Source organism: Oryctolagus cuniculus, chromosome 7, assembly GCF_964237555.1.
Source record: "Oryctolagus cuniculus chromosome 7, mOryCun1.1, whole genome shotgun sequence".
Taxonomy (NCBI): domain Eukaryota; kingdom Metazoa; phylum Chordata; class Mammalia; order Lagomorpha; family Leporidae; genus Oryctolagus; species Oryctolagus cuniculus.
The window spans coordinates 160857024-160877847 of record NC_091438.1 but is presented as its reverse complement, the minus strand read 5'-3'; the positions used below and the strand labels follow the sequence as shown (position 1 = coordinate 160877847).

At 51.0% G+C, this 20824-nt stretch overlaps 1 protein-coding gene and 1 pseudogene across 1 annotated transcript in view; both read right to left on the bottom strand.

Annotated features, from left to right (window-relative positions):
* DNAJC11 (DnaJ heat shock protein family (Hsp40) member C11) overlaps positions 1–20824 on the bottom strand; it is a 63539-nt gene that overhangs the window by 42067 nt on the left and 648 nt on the right. The gene's annotated exons all lie outside the window — the stretch shown is intronic.
* Positions 6601–7331, bottom strand: LOC138850741 (bifunctional phosphoribosylaminoimidazole carboxylase/phosphoribosylaminoimidazole succinocarboxamide synthetase pseudogene; annotated as a pseudogene).

Sequence of the window (20824 nt, the reverse complement as noted above, 5' to 3'; positions counted from 1 at the left end):
CAGTTCCACAGGGCAGCGTGTCAAGTGGCAAAACTGCTTCCCCAACCTCGCCTCCAAAAAAGCCCAGCACACAGACCCGGCAAGTCTCCCCAGCAACTGCTCTGAAGGGAGGGCCCGTGATCAGCCATGTGGGCTGCAGAGGCATGGTCCCAGGGCCCCGGTGAGGACGCGTCAGCTCCTGGAAGGTGGCTCCCCGAGGACAGAGGTCACAGAGGCACGAGTCTGGGCGCAGGCTATGCTACACTTTATTTCTCTATAACTTCCCATTTTTCAGTCCCAGGACTAGTGAGCTTTTCACCAACAAGGTAAAATTTTTCTGTAGTTCAGCAAGAATTGTTGGCATAAATAAATGTACGTCTCTTCTGCAAGACTAACTCAGGAGCTAGAAAACCAGGAAATCCAAGCGGCTTCGCAGAGTTCCAGCTGAGGAGTTCTGAAGACAGGGAACGAGACGCGGCACAGGACACACATGTCTGAGGAGAGGCTGCGGCAGGCCAGGCCGGCTCCCCACCTCCGTGCCCGGTGGTCAGGCGGGGGACCTGCGACACCCTCTCAGCCTGAACTTGCGTGCCTGTGTTCCGCAGTAGAGCGCAGCTTGGCCTGGCCTTGACATGCGCGGTCAGAGAAGCGAGCCTGTTCAGACAGAGCGTATCTGCCATTTCAGTCAGGGGCTCCCTGAGGGTCCCCACCACCTGCTCCAGGTCACAGATCTTGCTGATCCGGCATCCCTAGCCCCTGAGAACCAGGCTCTGTCCCCCCCCCCCCCCCCCGCCCCGGATTCTCTGCCTTCCCTCTTCTCTTTGGGGTGGCCTTGGGAGCAACACCACTGGACCGCCACAGTTGAATGCCTCCTTCTCTCCACCTGGTTATTTGGAGGTGTACAACACCCCAGCCTTCGGTGCAGGTGGCTGAGATGCAGGCCTCAGGTGGGTGTGGGATCTGCCCTTAGGAGCTTTGTGACCTTGAGGTCTCCCCACAGAACGGAGCTAGTATCTCTCTGGGATGGTGTGAGAATGAAATGAAACAGCAACTAAAAAGCGCTCACATAGGGCCCAACACGCAGCAAAAACTTACAAACGGTAGTTTACTTATTTGAAAGGCAGACAGAGAACGAGAGAGAGAGGGAGAGGGAAATGTACACACGTACACGAGAGAGACAGAGAGATATCATCCATCCGTGACTCACTTCCCCAGATGGCTACTGGGCTGGGCCAGACCAAAGCTAAGAGCTGGGAACTCAGTACAGGTCTCCTACTGGGTCTGCAGGAACTCAACTACCTACTGCCTCCCAGAGCGTGCACTAGTAGGAATCTGGAGTCAGGAGCCCTGCCAAGCAGAAGCTCTTTGAAAATCTCACTTGGCGGGGCCAGCGCTGTGGTGCAGCAGGAAAAGCCACCACCTGCAGTGGCGACATCCCATATGGGCGCTGGTTCAAGTTCCGGCAGCTCCACTTCCAATCCAGCTCTCTGCTATGGCCTGGGAAAGCGGTGGAGGATGGTTCAGTTCCTTGGGCCCCTGCACCCACGTGGGAAGACCCAGAGGAGGCTCCTGGCTCCTGACTTTGGATTGGCTCAGCTCCAGCCGTTGCGGCCATCTAGGGAGTGAACCAGCGGATGGAAGCTCTCTCTCTCTGCCTCTCCTTCTCTCTTTGTGTAACTCTTTCAAATTAATAATTTTTTTAAAAAAGATTTATCTATTTATTTTAAAGTCAGAGTTACACAGAGTGAGAAGAGGCAGAGAGAGATCTTCCATCTGCTGGTTCACTCCCCAATTGCCTGCAATGGCTAGAGCTGAGCCAATCCAAAGCCAGGAGCCAGGAGCCTCCTCTGGGTCTCCCACGTAGGTGAAGGGGCCCAAGGACTTGGGCCACCCTCTACTGCTTTCCCAGGCCATAGCAGAGAGCTGGATAGGAAGTGGAGCAGCTGGGTCCTGAACTGACGCCCACAACGGGATGCCGGCACTTCAGGCCAGGGCGTCAACCCTCTGCACCACAGCGCCAGCCCCTAAATAAATCTTAAAAAAAAAAAAAAACAAAAAAATACCTCACTTTGTGGCCAGCGCTGCGGTACAGTGGGGTAAACGATGGAATGCAGCAGCAGCATCCCATATGGTTGCTGGTTCAAGCCCTGGCTGCTCCACTTCTGATCCAGGCTCCCTGCTAATGTGCCTGGGAAAGTACCCACGTGGGAGACTCCTGGCGCCTGGCTTCAGCCTGGCCCTGCCCTGATCAATGCAGCCACTTGGAGAGTGAACCAGTGGATAGAAGACCTCTCTGTGTCCTCTTGCTCTGTAACTCTGCTTTCAAATAAATTAATAATAAAAAACCCTCTTGTTTCATCTGAACAATGGATAATAGTACCTCCTTCACAGTAACCGTGGGGCATAAAGGAGACAGCAAGCACACACACAAGTGCTTAGCAACATAGTGGGAACACAGCTGCTCTGCTGTAATCATCGTCACAATTCAATTTCCATATCCTTTTGGCATCACAAGCACCGAGACTGAAACAGTGCGGGAGGCACTGCCTGGGTGCAGGGACGGTGAGCACGGCCATTCAGGGAGCGGCAGTGCTGGCGGGAACACACCCAGCTACGCACCGAGGGACAGGTGCTTCCCAGTGCGTGCTTTCTCGTTCAAACACAGGGCTGCTGGAAGGGACGGGCCTCAGGACTTCCACTCCGATGTCTCCTTATTCCTCCTGCATAAGCTCTCTTCTGTCAATGTTATTTACGAAATGCATTTCTTACCCATTTACCAATATACCACCTGTACCAAACCCCAGTGTTTTAAACATAAATAATGGAAAATAATGGGAAAATAGAATGTCTCCTGATTGATTTACATTACATGATGATGGAAGGGGCTTGTTGTTTCCTAAGTAGCCATTACACATTATTTCTTTCTGCCAATTTAACCGTTCTTTCTCATATCTCATAAAAGTTACAGGATTGGACAGATTTGACCAACTCTAGGTTAGAAAGCTATTTCCTGGTTATTAAAATTAAACTAGGTGACAAGGGAGAGAAGATCTAGTCTGCAAGACCTCCTTTAATTATATTAATAAATGGCATAATGTGCTATTGATTAAGTAATGGAAATGAGAAACTTCATTTTTAATAAATATCACATTCAATAAAAGGTTAGATTGGGCCTTTCATCATAACTGAATAGTTAAGGTCACTAGTTCGATATTTCATAAATGATAACCTCTTTCACTATCATAAAAATACTGGTATCATTTCAAAATGTAATGAGATATCATTAAGAATGATACCTAAAGCTACATACTTATTTCTAAAATTCTATAACAAAATTAAGAGATGCCTCATGCTTTATGTCTGAAAAGTTCTATCACCCCAATCGTCTGATTATATTCTCACTGGGTAGACTAAATGTTAGGCCACACATTAAGCCTCAATAGATTTAAAAAGACAGATATTATACAAAGTATCTTCTCCTACCATAACAGGATCAAGTCAGAAATCGGTAACAGAAGAAAAACTGGAAAATTCACACATGCGTGGAAATTAAACAACACTCTAAGTAAGCAACAAATCAAAGAAATCACCAAAGGTATTAGAAAATACCTAGAGACAAATAACAATGAAAAACACATCAAAATTTTACAGGACAAAGTGAAAACAAGCGCTAAGGGGGAAATTTATAGCTATAAATACTTAGAACAAGAAATAGGGATGGGTGCTTGGCCTAGCGGTTAAGTTGCCAGCTGGGACGTCCGATTCCAGCTTTCTGCTAATGTCCACCCAGGGAGGCAGCAGTATTTGTATCCTACGTGGGAGACTTGGATTGAGTTCCTGGCTTCTAGTCTCAGCCTGGCAAATCTTGGCTGTTGTGGGACCTTGGAGAGTGCAGCAATGGACAGGAACGCTCCCTTTATCTCTGTCTCACTGCTTTTCAAATAATATAAATAATAAAATAAACACACACAAGAAATGGGACAGACATCTAGCCCAGAGGGTGAGACGCCAGTTCGGATGCCTTGTCCCACCTCAGCGTGGCTGGGTTCCGTTCCTGGTCCAGCTCCCGATTTCAGCTTTCTCTGCTGCAGACCCCGGGAGGCAGAGGTGATGGCTCAGGTAACTGGGTTCCTGGGGGACCTGGGCTCAGCTCCCAGCTCCTGGCTTTGGCCCCAGCCCAGCCCCAGTGCGAGCTTTCTTGTTCAAACACAAGGCAGCATCTGGGGAGTGAGCCAGCAGATGGGAGCTCACTCTCTCTGCCTCTCGAATATTTAAATTAAATAAACAGCAAAGCTGTCAAAACTTGTCAAAAAAGGGTATCTGTGTACACACACACACGGAATAGCCACATATATTCTCCCCCACCCCAAGGGCAGAGAGAGAGACAGATGGAGCACACCCTCATCTGTTACAGTCCCCAAATACCCACAATGGCTGGAGCTCGGCACAGGGCTGGAGCCAGGAGCCAGGAGCCAGGAGCCAGGAGCTCAATCCAAGTCTCCCACATGGGTGGCAAGAAGCTGGAACCTAGCATCGAACTCAAGAATCCAATGCAGAAAGCAGGCATCTTAAGTGCCAGATATCTTGTTGTAATTTTTATTTGTTTACCAGTGAAGATGAACTTGTGCCTATTTTAGATTTATTTCTCTTTTTAAACAAAATTTATTTATTTTGAAAGTCAGGGTTATAGAGAGAGAGGATCTTTCCTATGCTGGTTCACTCCCTAGATGGCCACAATGGCCAGGCCAAAGCCAGGAGCCTCATCTGGGTCTCTCAGTGGGTGCAGGGGCCCTAACACTTGGGCCATCTTCCACTGCTTTCCCAAGCCATTGGCAGGGAGCTGGCTCAGAACTGCTGTCCAAGCGGGATGACGGCACTACTGCTTTACCCACTGTGCCACAGTGCTGGCCTCATAGATTCTTTTTTTCTATAAAATAATCTGGTCATTTCCTTTGTAGAGTTTTCCTGTTAGTGTATTTACCTTCCCCTCTGACTCCCACATACATGAGAAATGTGGATCTTTCACCAAGTAAATATACTGAACACTTTTTTTTTTCAGTCTCAATTTTTTTCCCCCTTCCATACAGGTTCCTCATTTTTTCCATCAATTGTTTCCTTTCTGATTCTGCTGTGATGTCATGCTTAGAAGTCTCCCAAATCCAAGTTTATACCTGCTTCCCTTAGAACAATTAGTAATTGAAGAAGCTGTTACACTTCCATTTATGTATATTCCAGCGATGGAGACCATCTTAGGAGCCACCCTGACAGGACAGACTCTACTCTCATCTTCTGCAGAGGAAGCTAAAATGTGTGGTGTCCGAACCATGGTTGTGTTAGTATAATTAGTATAATTACTGACAGGCCAAGTCAGTGATTCTCAAAACGTGGTCTGGGAGCCCCAAGACCTTTCTAGGGGTCCACAAGGTCAAACCATTTTCCTAATAACACTAGGCTGCCATCTGCCTCTCCACTCTGACTCATGCATGTAGAGTGGAGTTTTCTTGAGGCTACATGATGTGTGACAATATCATTGCTCTGATGGTTAACGAAATACGTGCTAGTGTCTGACATTTTTTAGAAATTTCAGGGACCAGCATTGTGGTGTAGCGGGTTAGGCAACCACCTGGGACACTGGCAAACTATTTGGGCAACAGTTCAAGTCCCAGTTGCTCTACTTCCAATCAAGTTCCTTGCTAACGTGTCTGGGAAAGCAGCAGAAGACGGCCCAAGAACTTGGGCCCCGGCACCCACATGGAAGACCTGGGTGAAGTTTCTGGCTCCTGGCTTCGGCCCGGCACAGTCCTGGCCTTACGGCCATTTGGGGAGTGAACTTGTGGATGGAAGATCTCTCTTTCTCTCTTTCTGTTGTCTCTCCTTTCTATGTAACTCTGCCTTTCAAATAAATAAATCAATATTCCAGGAAAAGAAAAAAGGAATTTTTAAGGTGTTGAGTTTCAGGGTTTAGTTTCTTTTTCTTTAGATTTATTTACCTAATTCATAACGAATTCTGCTTTCTCTGATTTAAAAACCATCTTTTCAACTTGCCTGATTTTTGCTTTTGTTATTGCTAAACTAAAACTTTATAGTTTTCCCCCTAAAAAATGCAATGGTGCTCTTTCTTATGAATGACATTCTCTGATTTTCTTGTTGACCTGCTTCCGGGAAATCCATGTGTTCAACATGCTTGCCTGCAGACAGGCACATATTAAATGGCTGTTTAATTCAAATATCTGAGCAGCAAACTGAGCCGATCCTTCTGGGTGGCTGCAGAAGAAACCACACTTCCTGAGCCCCCAGTCTGAGCGAGAGGACAGGTGAGAACCAGATATCAGTGCTGCCAGACGCCTCTGGGACCAAACCACCACCTCTGCCTGCCACAGCCACACAGGGCCTCCTCTCGCCCAGCTTTCAAACACCTGGTCCTTTAGGAACTGAGCTTGGAATTGCACACTTTTCGCCAACTTTCAAGATTTTATCTATTTTAGAGGGAGAGTGACAGAGAGGGAGGAACATGGAGAAGACATCTTCCATCTACTGGTTCACTCCCCAAATGGCTGCCCACAGCTGGTGCTGGTCCAGGCTGAAGCATGAAGCCAGGAACTCCGTCCAGGTCTCCCAAGAGGGTGGAGGGGGCCCAAGTACTTGGGCCATCCTCTGTTGCTTTCCCAGGCCCATTAGCAGGGAGCTAGACTGAAGCGGAGCAGCCAGGACTCAAACCAGAACCCTGATATAGGATGGCAGTGTCACAAGCAGCGGCTTAACCAGCTGTGCCACACCCTGGCCCCAGCCTTCCTGATGTTTGCACAGCGGCTGAGATCAGAATACTACAGACCTGCAATGACTCGGATTTCAGAAGCGATTCTACGGTCTCTGCAACCCATTCAAAGCTTTTCTTCCCCATCTGGAGCCCTGCAGGAGTTATTTTTTGAGGTCACGTTAAAGCCACTTGTCTCTCTGTTGGCTTTGGTCTCCCGGAATCATCAGCAGTACCACCAAGAACTGGGTCTTTGGTGGTTACAGCAACACCAAATTCAACCTTCAGATCCACCAATGCACAGTTCTGGAACGGCCAGGATTTCTGCAGTATTTTGAAAACGGTCTGGGTAGCATGACTCGTGACAACCACTTCAGTCTGGCCTAGCAAGTCCAGCAAAGCAAAAGTTTGTGGCATTTCTGGCATTGTCCCTGAAAAGCGTCTCCACTTCAGGGGGCAAGGCACGTGTCTTTCCTCGACGCCAGGGTTTCCTTCGAGGAAAGAACCAGTTACCATTCCTCTGCAGACCCACTCAGGGGAAGCGTTTCACACTGGGCTCCACGAAAACCGTTGCCCTGTATTTTCTGGTGAAAGCAGTTTTGATACTAGCTGTTTTTTTTTTTTTTTTTTTTTTTTTTTTAAAGACTTTACGTATTTATTTGACAGGCAGAGATAGATAACTAGAGAGAGCTGGTTCACTCCCCAAATGGCTGCAATGGCTGGGGCTGGGCCAGGACGAAACCAAGAGCCAGGAGTTTCTTCTGGGTCTCTACATGGATGCAGGGTACCATTGCTTTCCTAGGCACATTAGCAGGGAGCTAGGTTAGAAGTGGAGCAGCCAGGACTTGAACCGGTGCCCAAATGGGATGATGCCCATGTAGGACGACGGCACTGCAGGTGGGAGCTTAACTTCTATGCTACAGCACTGGCCCCAATACCTGCTTCTTGTTATAACTGAAAAATGTAACAGGTAATTTTATTTTGGGGCCGCAGCTTTTGCTTCTAGATGAATTTTTAAGATTTTATTTATTTGAGAGGTAGAGTTACAGATAGAGAAAAAGGTCTTCCACCTGCTGGTTCACTCCTCAAATGCCCACAATGGCCGGAACTGAGCTGATCCAAAGCCAGGAGGCAGGAGCTTCCTCCGGGTCCCCAACCTGGGTGTGGGGGCCCAAGCACTTGGGCCATCCTCCGCTGCTTTCCCAGGCCCTAAGAGAGAGCCACCAAGTTTGCCTTTTTTTTTTTTTTTTTTTTTTTTTTTTTTTTGACAGGCAGAGTAGACAGTGAGTGAGAGAGAGAGAGAGACAAAGGTCTTCCTTTACCAATGGCCGCCACGGCCGGTGCACTGCTGCTGATCCGAAGCCGGGAGCCAGGTGCTTCTCCTGGTCTTCCATGTGGGTGCAGGGCCCAAGCACTTGGGCCATCCTCCACTGCACTCCCGGGCCACAGCAGAGAGCTGGCCTGGAAGAGGGGCAACCGGGACAGAATCTGGCACCCCGACCGGGACTAGAACCCGGTGTGCCAGTGCCACAAGGCGGAGGATTAGCCTATTGAGCCGCGGCACTGGCGAGAGCCACCAAGTTTTTTGTTGCTGAAGTAATTTCAAACTCACACTTCCAGGCCCTATCCACATTACTGAATTTCAGCAACTAAGTTTCTACAAACTATATGCTATTGGATTTTGGGAAGTTTGCCTAATTACCACTATTGAAGATTCATTACTGTCCATATGTTCCACAACAATCTGATTGAAATAAACTGCATCAGCTAATAAAAATCTGTACATTCTAAATGATACTCCGTACTCACGCACTTTAAGGGACAAAGCAGATTTCAGAGATTATAGCACCAAGACAGATGGGTGCTTTCTGCTGAGTAAGGGCAGTTTCAGGGAGACAGGGCATCTCCTATCATTTGGTGCCAGTTAGTAGATACTGATGGCACTAACAGACTAAGCTGTACATGCACCAGGCACTGACATGGGACTGTTTAACCGGACATGGTTAAAACCACAAGGACCTTCCTACCTCACTGTGCAAAGGCTCCAAGCCTACAGCCCGACACGTCCCACAACACAAACCCTTCTCACACACAGCTCTGCCACACTGAGGCCATTTTTCCTGCTGCACACAAACCTCTCCCCTCCGCATTGACACGGGAACATTTTGGAGGGTCTGGCTATCCTCAAGAGCCCAGAGCACCCAACAGTGTCAGTCCCCCACAGCGCAGGCTGTCCCAGCTCAACCTGCTGAGATCTTTCTAAGAGACGCTCCACGCAGAGCAGGATTTGAACGAGACCAGCCTCTGTCTACTGTAAAAATTCAGCTCTATGTAACTGACAAAAGAAAAGCAACTGCATGAAGGACACGGGCTCCAGCTATAACTCATTTTTCTTTTACAAACACCATTACTGGTGCTAGTGCAAAAGATGATAAACGCACAGCCATCTCCTGCTGCAATTCAGGAACAGAGAGGAAGCTAATCCCGCTGCCAGATGGAAGCAGGGACGCCCAGGAAGGGAGAGCCGCTGTCCCTCCCCGGGAGGACGCCCACCGGCTTGGACTGGGTCTTCACAGCCTGGACAGCTCGAGGGCCCAGGCAGAAAGGTGTGTGTTTGGATTTGCTGTCTTCTTCCTATACCTGACTTTAACCAATTCCCTAAGTGAAAACTCAGATTTAACACACTGATAACAGAGTCCTTCTAAGAGCAAGCTCCCTGGGATGATTAGATCGCTAAAACTGCAATGCGTTCCTCAAGACCGTGAGTGTGCCATAGGTAAAACGCTCATGAACAACGGAGCCAGCACCTACCAATCACTAAGGCCACTGATGTCAGCCTGGCTGCAGGGACCACGAGAGCGCAAAAGAAATACAAATGGTATCTGCCCTCAAAGAGATTAAAAGTGTTTTTGTCCCCCTAAAAATATCCATGGGAGGGGGCTGGCGCTGTGGTGCAACGGGTTAAAGCCCTGGCCTGAAGCACCGACATCCAATATGGGCGCCGGTTCTAGTCCTGGCTGCTCCTCTTCCAATCCAGCTCTCTGCTATGGCCTGGGAAGGCAGCGGAAGATGGCCCAAGTCCTTGGGCCCCTGCACCCACATGGGAGACCCGGAGGAGGCTCCTAGCTTCAGATTGGCGCAGCTCCGGCCACTGTGGCCATCTAGGGAATGAACCAACAGATGGAAGATCTCTCTGTCTGTCTCTACCTCTCTATAACTCTTTCAAATAAATAAAATAAATCTTAAAAAAAAATCCACGTGGGGTGAGCATAAGCTAAGCAGCTCAGACACCGTTAACACGACCACCAGGTTGGACTCTTTGGTCCACCTCCTGTCTCTAGCTCCTTGCCAGTGCAGATTCTGGGGAGCAGGGATGATGGCTCAAGTCACTGAGCCCCTACCACCTGTGGGCCACCTGGACTGAGTTTCTGGCTTTGGCTTTAGCCTGGGCCAGTGGGCCCACAGGGAGTGAACCGGTGGATGGGAGCCATGTCTGCTTCTCTGCCTCTCAAGTAAATTAATATTTTTAAAAACCACACATGTATTTAACTAGGTGACATAAAGCAGAAACCTAACATTAATAGTGCAGAAGTAAGTCCAGGGCATCAAGTGCAAAGAAAACTTCCTGAAAGCAGGGAGATTAAACGGTGTGAACACAAACGGTGAATTCCGATTTGCTCTGGGATCAAGATGGGCTGAAGTGTTTCGGGGGAAAAGAGTGCTCTGAAGACACAGGCTGGTGCTGGGGACAGAAAGACAACACTGAGCCAACTGCCAAGAGCAAGGAGCTTAAGGAGGCCAGAAATGCGTCTGGACATGTATCCATCTGCCTGTTCATTCGGGGTCACATGTCACTTCCCAACCAGGATACATTCCAACACGTGCCACAGGCAATTTCGCTGCAGTGTGAAAATCAGAGTATGCTTACACATACCCAGACAGCCAAGGCGTCACTAGGGGATCCAACCTAACAAGACCACCTTTGGACATGCAGGCCATCACTGACCGAAATGTCCCCAGGCATGGCTGTCCTTGCTATGTGCCTGGCACTGAGGAGATGGGAGGGTGAACCAGACAGCCACAGCCCCTGACCACAAGGAGCGCACTGTGTGGCCAGCAGACAGAAAATGCAGCAGACAACTAATTCTAGGGAGTTTAAAAAGTGGTGCCAGAGAGCTTGCCCTTTACCCAACAAACAGAACACGCCAGACATGGTTTGCAGGGGAAAGGCAACGTGACCTGTACTGTTAGTATTCCTTAGGCACAGCTTGAGTAAGGCTGACAAAAACCCAAATCAGAGACCGAAGGAAACAGCACTAGAAACTGAGGTCGAGGTTGCGGAGCTGCCGGCAGCCTCGAAGCCAAAGCAGAAATGAAGCCATCAGAGTTGGCTGAAATTCCGAGAGGATTCAAGGAGCACCCCTGCACCCCCGACAATCAAAAGTGGTTCATTTTTCTGAACTAAATGGAGAAAAACAGAGCATTCCAGCTGTTTCTGGTGGAATGCATGAGTTAGGGAGAAGCGGGAGGTGGAGTGACACACAGTCTCTGCTCCCACGTGGGTGACCCAGATGGAGTTCCAGGCTCCTGGCTTCAGCCTGACCCAGCCCTGGTCATTATGGCCATTTGTGGAGTAAACTGGTGGATGGAAGAGTTCTCTGCCTCTCTCTTTCAGATAAATCTATTAAAAATAAGTAAATAAAAAGCCACAGAGGTGAGGACTGAGTCTTGGGAGAGGAGTAAGCAGGGAAGGCAGAGAATGAGCACCTGCAAGGCAGCAGTGGGACTGGAGCGCTGCACGGGTGGGGGTGGGTTCAGGGTTGTTGGTGTCACAGGTGCACCTGTGTTATAAGTAACGAAGTAATCCCACTGATATTTCCTCGTTCAATGTTTGAATACTCAAAAAATGCCTTGTAGCTGGTGTCAGAATCCTCACAGACAGAAATACTGAGGATCAAAAAGATTTAACGACCTAAGACAGAGAATGAATGCATTTGGTCATGGAGCCCTGACTCAGAAACCGGTACTTACAGTACAGACGGCACACTCGAGACACCCAAACCACATGAACAACACTCGGAGTGTCCCTGGCTCGCGATGCCCCCCAGACCCACCAGGACCCACTTTACAGCCGGTGCCCCTTGCTGCATTAAACACTCACCCGCGTCCTCACTTAATTCTCAAACAGCCCCACAGCAGTAAAGCTGTCTGGGTTTCCTGGATGAAGAATCAGGCTCACAGAAGTGACTGAACTTGGCCCAGATGAGGCTACACTGCCAGCCCAGGCCTGACCGTGGCGGCTGTGTCCTCACGCTGACCCCTTTCAGAAGCTCTGCCATTTCCCCTGGCCGCTTCACAAGCTGCCAGCCAATGGTTAACATGCAAGCGCCAGGCTGAGCGTCCTCAGCTGTCCTCTAACCCCTGTGCTCAGCTGAGGCCCACGGGTGCAGGGGCCCAGGTGCTTGGGCCGTCTTCCGCTGCTCTCCCAGGTGTATCAGCAGGGAGCTGGACTGGAAGAGGAGCAGCTGGGACTCAAGCCGGTGCCCACACTGGACGCCAGAGCTGCAGGCACTGGCTCCCACGTCACAGCACATTTTACACAATTTTGAAGTCTGCTTCCCACAGTTGTTTTAGAATTCTTCGCTTTGGAAAGATGAGCTTTAGGAGAAGCAACCAAATCATGAGTCAGAAAAGCTAAACAGGAGGCTGCTGAAACAATTCCAAGCCCCTACGACTAGGAAAGATCTTCAAAATTTTGGTTTATTTAATCTCAAGTTATACATAAGAGTTAAGGAGGGGCTGGTGTTGTGGTGTAGCAGGTTAAGCCACTGCCTGCAGTGCCCACATCATACATGGGTGCTAGTCTGAGTCCTGGGTGCTCCACTTCAGATCCAGCTCCCTGCTAATGCACCTGGAAAAGGCAGCGGAGGATGGCCCAAGCCCTTGGGACCCTGCACTCCTGTGGGAGACCTGGACGAGTTCCTGGCTCCTGGCTTCCGCCTGGCCCTGGATGATACAGCCACTTGGGGAGCAAACCAGAAGATGGGAGATCTGTATCTTTCCTTCCCCCTCTTTTTTTTTTTTTTTTTTTTTTTACAGGCAGAGTGGACAGTGAGAGAGATCTTCCTTTGCCGTTGGTTCACCCTCCAATGGCCGCCGCGGCCGGCGCGCTGCGGCCGGCACACCGCGCTGATCCGATGGCAGGAGCCAGGAGCCAGGTGCTTTTCCTGGTCTCCCATGGGGTGCAGGGCCCAAGCACCTGGGTCATCCTCCACTGCACTCCCTGGCCACAGCAGAGAGCTGGCCTGGAAGAGGGGCAACCAGGACAGAATCCGGCGCCCCGACCGGGACTAGAACCCGGTGTGCCGGCGCCGCTAGGCGGAGGATTAGCCTAGTGAGCCACGGCGCTGGCCTTCCTTCCCTCTCTAACTCTGTCTTTCAAATAAGTAAATCTTGTTCTAAAAAAGGAAACAATTTACAAACTCAGAAGACTCCCAAGCTGGCAACATAAATCTGAAAAAAGGGATTAGCCAGTCAGTAATGACACACATCATCTTTAAAGTTCACGGGCGAGAGCACATGCCTGCCGATGTGACACAGGGAAGAACACAGAGGCCACAGGAGCAGCCCCGGCGACTCCTGACCAGGGTCCCGTCAGGCTCAGGAGGCCCTGTGCAGCTCTGTGCGTTATTACTCTTCTTGGCCACGGCCACGGAGTTATCTGGTGCCCTCGAGGCACAACAGGAAGTAAAAGGCCAGCTTCCCTCAGAGCCAGCTGCAGAGATCCTTTCAAATTTTTGAGTTCCAGCAAAATCGATGGTTCAGATCCCATCTTCGCATTACCAGTTTGGTGTGTTTTTCCCTAAAAGCCTGACCTTATACTTTCCCTTGTCCGTGTTCATCTGTGCTATCTGCCCACTCACACAGACCTCGTGTGGTTGATCGCTATTGGCTTGGCCTTTCACTGCTGCAAATCCTGACTCCTGCAGAGGCGGCAGGTACACACGCAGCAGCCGCTCCCAGGTGCCGCAGCCGCTCAGGTGCCGCAGCCGCTCAGGTGCCGCAGCCGCTCCCAGGTGCCGCAGCCACACAGGGGCAGCAGCAGCAGCATCTTCCATGCCGCTGCAAGTTGCCTTCCCAGGAGTCTGTGCGCCGTGTGGGCCACCACAGTGGTAAGAACTCACCAATATTCCCACTGATCTCCCTGTTTAGAAATGTGTGCCTCCTGCCTATTTGAAACCTACACTATTCGGGCCAGTGCTGTGGCACAGTAGGCTAAGCCTCTGCCTGCGGCACCAGCATCCCACATGGGTGCTGGTTTGTGTCCTGGCTGCTCCTCTTCCAAACCAGCTCTCTGCTATGGCCTAGGAAAGCAGTGGAAGATGGCCCAAGTGCTTGGGTCCCTGCACCCATGTGGGAGACCTGGAAGAAGCTCCTGGCTTCAGATCAGCCCTGCTCCAGACACTGCAGCCATCTGGGGAGTGAACCAGCAGAGGGAAGACATTTCTGTCCCTCAAATAAATAAAATCTTAAAAAAAAAAAAAAAAAAACCAAAAAGGTTACATTATTTCATTCATCTGTTAGTTGTCTTAAATTCTTCTCTCTCTTTTTTAAAGATTTGTTGGAAAGGCAGAGTTACAGAGAGGGAGAGACAGAGAGAGAGAAAAAGCAGAGATCTTCCATCTGCTGGTTCACTCCCCAGACAGCTGCCACAGCCAGGGCTGTGCCAGACTGAAGCCAGGAGCCTGTTCAGGGTCTCCCACATGGGTGCAGGGGCCCAAGCACTTGGGCCACCCTCTGATGCTTTCTCAGGTGCATTAGAAGGGAGCTGGATCAAAGTGGAGCAGCTGGGACTCAGACTGGTGCTCATACAGGATGCCTGCACTAACCTGCTACACCACAACACCAGCCCTATCCTAAATCCTTTCTTGAACAGGGCAGTGTATACATAAAGTAAATAAAATGAAAAAAAAAAAGATTAATAAAAAACCTAAAATTCCATAGCCAAGCAAAAACTGATTGCATGTTCCATACTTTCTTCTTCCTTATTTTATTACTAAGCTCACAGCAAATACAAAAGCTTTCAACTGAATTCTCTTTAAAAAAGAAAGAAAAATAACAGGTATTTTGACAGAAAATGTAAAACTAGAACATCAAAATTTCAGCATCAAGCGTTTGAAATACCCAAAGCAGAAAGGCAGCAGCTGGCTTGGGGGTCATCAGAGAACTACACTGTAACACTTAATGTTGTGCTGCTTGCTGGTTACACAGGAGATGAGATAGGAACCAGCTTGCCCTCAACAGCTACTCCCTGCCACTGGCTCCTGGGGCACCCCTCCCAGTCCTGGCTGCCTCCCCTGTGCGCCCTTCAGAGTTGTCAGCTAGCAACTCTCGTAGGGTCCCATTGGGAATCATTTCCCAGGGATGGTTTTAATTTTTGCTGAGCTTTCATCCTACTTTCTAGCTTGGCTCTAATTCCCAGAAAGACCCCCACCTCCAACTCTGCAGGAAGCCTTGTTCAGACACAACTGTTAAAACTGCATTTTGGGGGCCGGTGCTGTGGCGTCGTTGGCTAAGCCTCCACCGCAGCACTGGCATCCCATATGGGCACCAGTTCATATCCCCGATGCTCCTCTTGCCGTCTCTGCCATGCCTGGGAAAGCAGGGGAAGATGGCCCAAGTGCCTGGGCCCTGGCCCCCAGGTGGGAGACCCAGAAGAAGCTTCTGGCTCCTGGCTTTGGATCCACCCAGCTCTGGCTGTCTGGGCAGTGAACCAACTGGAGACCTTTCTCCCTAACTCTGCCTCTCAAACACATAAACAAAATCTTAAACAATCAAAACTCTGCATTTGGAACAGAGGAAGAAAACTCAGGGAATTCATAACCTAACGCCCGGCATAAATTTGGGTGCTAAGTGCTTCAGTAGTCCAACGGTTGCATAGCACCAGGAAGAAGCATACAATGGTTAGGTGCATGTCTTCGGAAAATAAGCACACCCTGTGTTTATCAAAACCCAAGAGATATTAACTGAACAGCCATTTATCCCAGGCACTTTATATACATCCTCACCACACACCAACACACAACTCACCCGCTGACAGCAAGTGCTTACTTAGTACAATGCTCTTACCTGTTCCCTGCATGTCAGTGTTACAGAAAATGAACAGAAAGGGTAAACGACTCTCCTAGAGGCATAAAGTCCTAGCAGAGTGACGTGGAACCTAAACACAGCCCGATGAGGCTGCCAAATCCCACACAGTGCAGCCCCCCCCCCCCCCCCCCCCAGTGCTGTAGCTCCACTCTGCAGATAAGAAGACGGAGGCCCTGGGAAGCTAAAGGATCAAGTGCAGTCCAGTGGCAGGCCTCCGAGGCTGAAATTCCTGTTCCTTAGCCTCATGGCTCACAAAATGCTTATCATCCGAGTACAGTTTGGACAGCTGTGCTTAACCCTTGGCACCCAGTGCCCACACGTTCCCAGGTTCCTGTAATGAACCCCAAGCTGGAAACGTGGTGGACTTCAGGGAGGTCAGGGAGCAATGAATGAGGGATCAGAACCCACCCCAGCATGGCTGGGACCTGTGTGCCCACCTGTTTCAGTCCATCTTTTTACAACTCTGTTTCTTTTTCCTTTTTTTTTTTTTTTTAAAGATTCATTTTACTTATTTGAAAGGCAGAGTTACAAAGAGAGAGGGAGAGACAGAAAGAGATCTTCCATTCACTGATTGACTTCCCAAATGTCCGCGATAGTCAGGGCTGGGCCAGGCCAAAGTCAGGAACTCCACTCAGGTCTCCCATGTGGGTGGCAGGGGTCCTGGTACTCAGGCCGTCTTCCACTGCCTCCCTGAGGCACAACCGCAGGGAGCTGGATGGGAGGTGGAGCAGCCAGGACTGGAACCAGCACTCCCAATGTGGCTTCAGGATTGCAGGCAGCATCTTACCCGCCGCCCCACAGCACTGGGCCACTCTAAGTTGCCCAGGCTGGGGAGGGGAGGTCTGCTGCCCACCCCCCTTTTGTGGGTGACTCTGACCTCGCGTTAATTCTGAAAGTGACCAGTGAGCCTTCCTTTCCTGCTCGGGCCCTTTCTTCTCATCTGCAGTCGGGGCTCGAATGTTTAGTCTCACTCCGTGATTGTGAATTGCAGCCAGAGAAACCCAATCAACCAAAACAGTGCAGAAAACAGTGTACTGCGCACCAGGAAGGAATGAAAACCAGGCTGTGGGGGAACTTCATTGGCGGATGACACGTCTGTCCTCCGGTATGCTGACCCCACGTGTCGACTGCAGGAGGAAAGAACTGACCTGTAGGGCTTTATGTTTTACTTAACAGCTGCCTTTTTTCCAAGAGTGTTTAAATCTTGAAAAGGTTGGCTCAAGGCTAACCTGATCCAGAGGTCTTAAAACAGGCTACAGAAATGCATGAAATTTGTATTCCTTGAATAAAAGGTTTCTTTGGGAAAAAAAGCTATAAACACAGCTGAATGACATACTATAAAAAATAACTTCTGTCAAAGGTAACACCACACTGGTAGGCAGGAATTAGAATAGGTTTAGAACGTGTCAGTGTGGGCACTTGGTACAGTGGCTGGGACACTGCTGGGGAGGCCTGCCTTCTATCCCAGTGCCCGGTTCAAGTCCTGGCTCCACTTCTCACTCCACTTCCTGTTAACGTGCACCCTGGGAAGCAGCAGGTGATGGCCCAAGTACTCGGATCCCTGCTACCCAGGTGGGAGACATGGACTGGGTTCCAAGCTCCTGGCTGTTGAGGGCATTTGGGGAATGGAGGATCTCTGTCTCTGTCTCTCTCTGCCTTCTAAATAAATAAAAAAAAAAAAAAAAAAAAAAAGGAAACAAACTCAAAACATTTGCAATAAAATATGCCATTTTCTATGAGAAGTATCAGGGTCAAGAAAACGCCACCCCGGTTACTGCCGAGGAGCCCTTGTTCCACACAAGTTTTGAAAAGCCACCCTGGAAATCCCAGGGGATTACATCCCCCGGGGGGCGACACCTCACTGGCTCCCCTCAGTGCCTTGGTGTGAAGCAGGCAGATGGCTCCCCTCGGTAACCAGGCAGAGGAAGGGGCTCGGCACAGAGCCCGAGTCCTGCTTCCCTCTGAAGAAGGGAGATTCTTAGACCGGTTCTGGAGCTTCCCACACAACTCCAATTGCGTTACTCCACTATCTTACAGTTTTTAGGCAGGATTCCCTGGTTCTGTCTTCGCTTGCTTCCACTTGAGAGTTCTGGGCAAAGTCTGAACTCTGCTGAGCGCTAGAGGTTTAAAGACCGTCTTCTGAAGGTTCTGCGCCTCCTACAGGCGGACCCACCTGGCACCAAGCTAATACATGCACAGGCACCACTACATTCTTCCAGCCACAAACTAAGAATTAAGATTGCATCTGGGCCGGCGCCGCGGCTCACTAGGCTAATCCTCCGCCTTGCGGCGCCGGCACACCGGGTTCTAGTCCCGGTCGGGGCGCTGGATTCTGTCCCGGTTGTCCCTCTTCCAGGCCAGCTCTCTACTGTGGCCCGGGAGTGCAGTGGAGGATGGCCCAGGTGCTTGGGCCCTGCACCCCATGGGAGACCAGGAGAAGCACCTGGCTCCTGCCATCGGATCAGTGCGGTGCGCTGGCCGCGGCAGCCGTTGGAGGGTGAACCAACGGCAAAGGAAGACCTTTCTCTCTCTCTCTCTCTCTGTCAACTCTGCCTGTCAAAAAAAAAAAAAAAAAAAAAGGTTACATCCACTTTTCCGCCAAGCAAATCATGTTATTCCAACTCCAGATTCGATTTCACAAAACACAATCCTAGTAAATCAGCCAGGGCAGACCTCACTGTTAGAGCTGGGCGACAATCCTGAGACAATCAGCACACGGCACCCGAGGACGGCATTAACACAGACGCTGCTGACACAGGGAACAGATCCCGTCCACGGCCATAAATACGGGAGGTGCGTTCACTCACTAGAAAAGCTGAAGTTTTAAAGACACAACTGTTTGATGGGCTGGTGCTGTGCAGCAGGGTAAGCGGCGGCCAAGGCCGGCATCCCCACTGGAGCGCCAGTTCCAGCCTGCACCGCTCTGCTTCCGCTGCAGCTCCCTGCCAAGGTGCCTGGGAGGCAGCGGGTGAAGGTCCAAGTGCTTGGGCCCCTGTCACCGTGTGGCAGACCAGGATGGGGTTCCTGGCTCCTGGCTTTGGCTCGCCCCAACCTGGTTGTTGAGGCCATCTGGGGAGTGAACAGTGGATGGAAGATCTCTCTCTCACGCTAATAAACACATCTAAAAACAAAACACTTTGACTCCCTTCCATCAGTCTAATGACACTGGCAGGCCTAAAAATCCCAGAAGCTTGGCCGGCGCCGCGGCTCACTAGGCTAATCCTCCGCCTAGCGGCGCCGGCACACCGGGTTCTAGTCCCGGTCGGGGCGCCGGATTCTGTCCCGGTTGCCCCTCTTCCAGGCCAGCTCTCCGCTGTGGCCAGGGAGTGCAGTGGAGGATGGCCCAGGTGCTTGGGCCCTGCACCCCATGGGAGACCAGGAGAAGCACCTGGCTCCTGGCTCCTGCCATCGGATCAGCGCGGTGCGCCGGCCGCAGCGCGCCGGCCGCGGCGGCCATTGGAGGGTGAACCAACGGCAAAGGAAGACCTTTCTCTCTCTCTCTCTCTCTCTCTCACTGTCCACTCTGCCTGTCAAAAAAAAAAAAAAAAAAAATCCCAGAAGCTTCAAGGTTTACGAGCCAGGGCTCTGCTAAGCCCATTTTCCCACATCTTTCCGACCATCTGCAGGGCCCGAGGGTAAGGCTGGGAAACAGGTAGAGGCTGCTGAACTGTCAATAACCAGGCTAATTATAAACGCATGGTAAGAAAGGTTCATTTCAGAAAGCCTGGCTTCGTTTAGACGCTTCCCCTCTACGAACCGGAAAAGACAAAGAATAACTCAGAGGATGGAGCGGCCTCCCCTGTGGTGCCGGCATCCCTTCGAGTGAGGGTCAGTCCCTGCTGACGCTCCTGAGAACGCAGTGGCAGACGGCCCACGAGCCTGGGCCCCTGCACCCATGTGGGAGGCCCAGTTGTGGTCATTTTACGAGAGAACCAGCACACGGAAGCCCTGTCTCTCCCTCTCTCTTTCACTCTGCCTCAAAAATAAATACATAAATCTTTAAAAATTAGGGGCCAGCGCTGTGGCACAGTGGGCTAGGATGCTGCTGCAACCCCCGCATCCCGTAAGAGCAGGAGTTTGAGTTCCGGATGCTCCACTTCCTCTCCAGCTCCCTGTGGGTGAGCCTGGGGGAGCAGCAGAGGATGGCCCAAGTCCCTGGGCCCCTACACCCATGTGGGGGACCCAGATAAGAGTTCCAGGCTCCTGGCTTCACCCTGCCCCAGCCCTGGCTGTTGTGGCCATTTGAGGAGTGAACCAGCGGATAGTAGATACCACCTTTCTCTCTTAAAAAAAAAAAAAAAAAAAAAAAAAAAGCTATGTAAAAAAACCTAAGGGACAGGCAGACAGCTTTATTCATATCAGACACGGAAGGCCAAATAGGCGCTTTGTGCAAAGCCTCGCATGGAGTTGTAAATGCAGAGTAAGGGCTCCCGGGTGCCCGGGGCAGCCCCACAAAACCTCCGGAACAGTTCCCTGGAGGCTTCCGCAGCACACAGGGGCCGATCCACCCGAGGGCTGCCCCTGTGGGTCCCGAGGACGCAGGCGGGAACCAGCAGCGCGGCGGCCCAGGGCTGGCCAGCTTCGGTGGCAGCACAGAACCGGAAGTCAGCCAGCCGGGGCTGCACCAGGCGAGTCACCCGGTCACCTGGGCGAGGGCTGCCGGGAGAAAGAAGGAGCGGCACGCGGGCCCCCGGGAACCCCCAACACACGTAGCTCAAACCACACTGCCCCGTGTCCACCGGGCCAGCTCGGGCCGGGAGACGGGGCCAGCGCTGCTCCGGCGAAGGCGGAAACGTGCGGACCGAGCCACCTGCGCCCTGACCTTGGCGGCCTCGCACCGCACACCGCAGGCCGCCCCTCCGGAGAGCAGCACGCCCGGGCCCGCCGTCCTGGCTGTGGGTCCGGCCGGCTCCGCCCTCAGCTCCAGGGGCCACGAGGCGC